Source organism: Heterodontus francisci, chromosome 19 (assembly GCF_036365525.1).
Source record: "Heterodontus francisci isolate sHetFra1 chromosome 19, sHetFra1.hap1, whole genome shotgun sequence".
Classification (NCBI taxonomy): Eukaryota; Metazoa; Chordata; class Chondrichthyes; order Heterodontiformes; family Heterodontidae; genus Heterodontus; species Heterodontus francisci.
In genome coordinates, this window is record NC_090389.1 from 78,737,729 (window position 1) to 78,743,728 (window position 6,000).

Sequence of the window (6,000 nt, forward strand, 5' to 3'; positions counted from 1 at the left end):
TTGTCATTGGGAACCCTGGCTAATATTTTTCCCTTCTTCTCCAGCTCAGGGTGCACTCTTTGTGCCATTCTGACTGAGATTAACTAACTCGGGACAGACCAGGGAATGAACCTGGGAGATTCCTGGTCTGCATGGTTCTGTTTATACTGCTACCATTTTTCTTTATCAAAGTAACCCTATTTGGAAAAAGAGAGTCAACTGGTTTGTTTTATTTCATACAAGTTTTAAACTGTGTGGGGGAGGCGGTGGGGGGGGGGGGGGGGGGGTCTGCCAGCTCACTTCATTCCAACCGTACATCAGCTGAAGTGACAGATGTTCCTTAGCATCTGAAATGCCCATCACTGCACATCCTGCTGCTTGAGAAAAGTTAAAAGACTTGTATTTATTTAGCACCTTTTACAACCACAGGATGTCCCAAAATTCTTTCAAGACAATGGCCAGAATTTTACGTGGAGGCGTAGGCCCAGCCCATTGGCTTAAAAGTCAGGGGAGAGCCCGCCTCCGCTGGGCCTGGAAGCCAAGCAGTAATTTTATGTGGCCCGGCCCTTAATTGGCCTCAGGCGGGACTTCGACCCCTTGGAAGCAGGAAGCCCCACCTCCAACAGCTACCGGCCAATCAACTGGCCAGCAGCTCTTAAGTCCAACATGAGGCGCGGCAATGGATGCCAGCCCCGAAAAAGGTAAGTGGGGTTTTGGGTTTTTTGGGGACAATTGGCTGGGCCGCAGCAAGGGGTATGGGGATCAATAAGGAGGGTAGGGGAAGTTGCTCTAGCGTGGTGGCTTGTGCTGCTGGGGGCACTTTGTGGGGCACAGGGTGCCCAATCAGGAGGGCACCACCCCTGGGGCCCACAAAGAGGCTGCCTAGTATTACTGGGCAGCCTGCTCAGCTCCTCAGCTTTCGAAATGCCCATCCGCCGCTGGTAAAATATCAACAGAAGCGGGAGGAGGCCTTTAAGTGGAAATTAATTGGCCACTTAAGGGCCTCAATTGGCCTGGAGTGGGCAAGCCATTTGCCACCTCCCCCACTGTTGGTAAAATGGCAGGTGGGGGGGGGGGGGGGGGGGTGGGGGTGGGGGTAGGTGACAGGATGGCACTCCTCGCTGCCCACTCGATTTTACGCCCCCCCCCCCCACCCACCACCCCGTGCCTCCAGCCAGCACCTGGAAGTGAAGTCACTGTTGTAATGCAGGAACTGTGACAGCCAATTTGTGGACATCAAAATCCTACAAATAGCAAAGTGATTGCGATGTTGGTTGAGGGATAAACAGTGGCCCAGACACCGTGACACGACAACTTTTATAGTAGTTCCTTTAATCTAGCAAAACATCCTGAAGTGCTTCAGAGCAGTGTTATTAAACAGCATTTGTCACCAAGCCACCTAAAGTATTAGGACCGATGATCAAAAGCTATTTTAAACAGTGGGAGAGGGAATTCCAGAGCCTCAGCAGCTGAGGGCATGACCACCAATAGCAGAGTGAAATTTCCCCCGTTTTTCTTCAAAATATTGCCATTGGATCTTTTACATCCACCTGGGAGGGCAGACAGGACCTCAGTTTAACATCTCATCGGGAAGACAGCACAGCACTTGCTCAGTACTATGCTGAAGTGTCAACCAAGATTATGTGTTCAAGTCTCTGGAGTGGGACTTGAACCCACAACCTTCTGACTCAGCAGTAAAAATGTTACCCACTGAACCATGGCGGACATCAGAATACAAGGCAGAATGCAAGTGGGTAAGAAACATCCAACTCCAGCCTGTCAGTCCATCCATATTCAAAAAGGGTTCCCTTAGTTTAATTATCCATCAATTTGAGTGTGAGAATTTAGAAATGTTTAACAGGAGGAGGTGCTGTATGAATGTTGCAGTTAGAATCAAGACTGAAGTAAATTCGTTTACAAAATGGAGTTTGTAAGTGAGCTGAGGAGTGCTGCTTGTGTGTAAAGATGCATTTCAATCCTAATACTTGGTTTTCTTTTCCATATACTATTGGGAACTCTAAAATAAACCCTGAGCATGCCCAAGGCTGAAAGCTAGAGCACTGCTGTGCTGGAAGATTGCATTCGGTGGTAGAGTCACAATATTACTATCAGTAAGAAGACTGATATCCGACGTGTAGGGTATTGAAGATCTCAATGTGAAGCACAAAAATTGCACAAAAGGTCACAGGGTTCCTTCTGCGATGCTGACATGTGAAGAGTTTTATCTGCCCTCAGTTATATACCACCAGGTGAGATTCCCACAGAAACAGGTAAAGGAACTATAACAATATAGCAACTCATGCTACAGCAAGCTTTTCAAACATCCTACTGCAGTGAACCAAGTCCTGCTGTGTCACCATATTGTAAAATGCTCTAATTAGCATCCTCCATGCAGCTAAAAGGCAGGACTGGTTTTCAGAATTAATATAGATCCATCTATGAATGTGAAAGGAGGTGCTTGCACATGGGAGGGACATGAATGTAAAAGGGGGAGGGGCCTGTACAGGGAGGGGATGAATGTGAAAGGAGAGGGGCCGGTACAGGGAGGGGATGAATGTGAAAGGGGAGGGGTGTAAAGGGGAGGGGCCGAATATGATAGGGGAGGGGCCAGTACAGGATGGGGTGTAAAGGGGAGGGGCCTGTACAGAGAGGGGATGAATGGGAAATGGGAGGGGCCTATACGAAGAGGGGATGAATGTGAAAGGGGAGGGGCCTATACAGGGTGGGATGAATGTGAAAGAGGAGGGGCCTGTACAGGGAGGGGATGAATGGGAAAGGGGAGGAGACTGTACAGGGTGGGGATGAATGTGAAAGGGGAGGGGCCTGTACAGGGAGGGGATGAATGTGAAAGGGGAGGGGCCTGTACAGGGTGGGATGGATGTGAAAGGGGAGGGGCCTGTACAGGGTGGGGTGTAAAGGGGAGGGGCCTGTACAGGGAGGAGATGAATGGGAAAGGGGAGGGACCTGTATAGGGTGGGGATGAATGTGAAATGGGAGGGGCCTGTACAGGGAGGGGCATGAATGTGAAAGGGGAGGGGCCTGAACAGGGAGGGGCATGAATGTGAAAGGGGAGGGGCCTGAACAGGGTGGGGATGAATGTGAAAGGGAAGGGGCCTGTATAGGGAGTGGATGAATGTGAAATGGGAGGGGCCTGTACTGGGCAGGGATAAATGTGAAAGGGGGCGGGCCTGTACAGGGAGGGCCGTGTACAGGGTGGGGCATGAATGTATCTATAAAAACATAGCGTCTTTCACAGCCACCAGACATCCCAAAATGCTTTAAAGCCAATGGTACTTTTAAAGTGTTTTCATTGTTATAAGGTTGGAAATGCTCTGTTTCTGTTTTTGTGAAGTTGATTGAGGGATAAATATTGGCCAGGGCACTTGGGATGATGCCCCCACTCTTCTTCAAAATAATACATTTGTGTCCACCTAAGACGGCAGACAAGACCACGATTTAACATCACATCCAAAAGACAGCATCTCAACCTCAGTACCACTGGAGAAATTTTTGATATTTGTTTATAGCAGATTTAAGGACGTCGCAGATGTAACAGAATGCTGCCTCCTTTAATTACTCTTTGTAAAAAAAATCCATGATGATGGTCAGGTACTTGTCTGATCACTGGAAAGGGAAAAGACAGTGGCAGAATTTTCTTTCACGTAGAGCTAGCTGCTTCATTCTGTTCCAATACCTTAGCCTTGTTGGCATTTTTTTGCTGGTAAGATTAGGGGGAAATGGAAGGAACTTGGTTCTTCATTGAACCAACACAAATGCCTCACCACACACCAAAATCATCCCCCAACCCAACTGTTCAACCTTAGGTCAGAGGGCCATCAGTTGTCTTCACCACACACCCTCTCTAAACCCTAGGGTAACCAACCCTCCAAGTTTATCCCGGAGTCTGCAGGAATTAAAGATTAAACTCCAGGGCACTACTGCAAGCAACCCAGGAGAAAAGTCAATGCGGGCAATTCATTTTCTTTGAATGTTTTTGTTTATTAGTTATAAGGTTCATGGAGATGGGGAAATAAGAAGCGCATTGACTGGGTAGGGCACGTGGAGGCAGAAGGTCACATGATGAAACCTTGAGGTATTGGCCAAACCAGAGTTGGGAAACCTACCAAACCCCCTCCACCCCTTACTACCCTTCTCCCACTTTGTAATGTCACTCCTTAAAACAACTCTCTTTATTCTGGTCAGTACTCCTGACCTTTCCCCCCATCATTACTTGGTCTCCAAGTACTTTTTCCATTGCTATGAAGCGTTTCAGGGCATTTTATTACATGAAAAGCACAAAAAAAAACGTTATTTTTGTCGAAATAGCAGCATTGAATCATTCATATATTATCCAACAAAATGTGGCGTATACACTGAAACCCTGCCTTAGAAACAACATGCCCATAGCAACTAAATAAAACCTAATATCCAAGAGTGATGATGATTCAGTCTCAACCTGCTCTGTGGTTGGCATGGTTACGAGTCACTATATTTTTAATCTTTTTAGTATAGTTATAATGTGCCACTTCTCTGACGTACTCTGCCAAAGCTGTTTATATTTTGTACACAAAGCTATAATTCCCGACCATTTTTGAACTTACTTAGTGGATTTGGAATTCTAGAGGGAAGCACACTCAAGATGCCATTTTTAATTTCAAGCTTTAAATTGTAAACCGCAAGCTCGACACAAAAAAAAAATCTGGAGACTCTTTCTTTAATGTTGCTTATGGGACTGAGGCTGTGACCAGAATGTGGGTCTGCTTCGGGTGGCAATTGCAGCATCAAGCTGAGGCTTAGAACAATAACACCAAGAACAACTTATATTGAAATAGCACCTTTAACATAGTAAAACTTCCCGAGGCACAACAAGAGTGATATCAATGCATATTTTTTGACATCGAGCCACTCCCTTCATTCCCCCCTCCCTCTTCCCCCTCCCTTCATTCCCCCCTCCCTCCATTCCCCCTCCCTTCATTCCCCCCTTCCTCCCTTCATTCCCCCCCTCAGTCCTTTCCCCCTCCCCCTCCTCCCTTCATTCTCCCCCTCCCTCCATTCCCCCCTCCCTCCTCCCTTCATTCCCCCCACCCTCCTCCCTTCATTCGCCCCTCCCTCCTCCCTCATTCCCCCCCTCCTCCCTTCATTCCCCCCTTCATTCCCCCCTCCTTTCTTCATTCCCCCCTCCCTCCTCCCTCCATTCCCTCCCCTCCCACCTCCCTTCATTACCCCACTCCCTCTACTCCATTCCCCCCTTCCTTCATTCCCCCTTTCCCTCCATTCCCCTCCTCCCTTCATTCCCCTCCCCTCCTCCCTTCATTCCCCCCCTCCTCCCTTCATTCCCCCCCACCTCCCTTCACTCACCCCCTCCTCCCTTCATTCCCCCCTCCCCCTCCTCCCATCATTCCCCCCTCCTCACCATTCCCCCCTCCCCCTCCTCTCATTCCCCCCTCCCTCCACTCTCATTCCCCTCACCCCTCCCTCAGTCCCCACTCCCTCCATCCTCTCCTTCCCCCCTCCCTCCTCTCACTCCCTCCCTCCCTCCTCTCATTCCCCCACTCCCACCCCCCCTCCTCTCACATTGCCCTCCATCCCTCCTCTCATTACCCCCCTCCCTCCCTCTCATTCCCCCCCTCCCTCCCTCCCACCTCTCATTCCCCCTCCTCCCTCCCTCCTCTCATTCCCCCCTCCCACCCTCTCTCCTCTCATTACCCCCTCCCTCTCTTCTCTCATTCCCCCTCCTCCCTCCCTCCTGTCATTCCATCCTCCCTCCTCTTCTTCCCCCCTCCCTCCCTCTTCTTCCCCCCTCTCTCCCTCCTCTCATTCCCCCCCTCCCTCCTCTCATTCCCCCACCTCCTTGCTCTCATTCCCCTCCCTCCTCTCAATCCCCCCTCCCTCCCTTCCCTCAATCCCCCTCCTCTCATTCCCCCCTCCCTCCCCTCATTCCCCCTTCCCTCTCTCCCACCTCTCATTCTCCCCTCCCTCCTCTCATTCCCCCCCCCTCACTCCCTCCTTTCATTCTCCCCA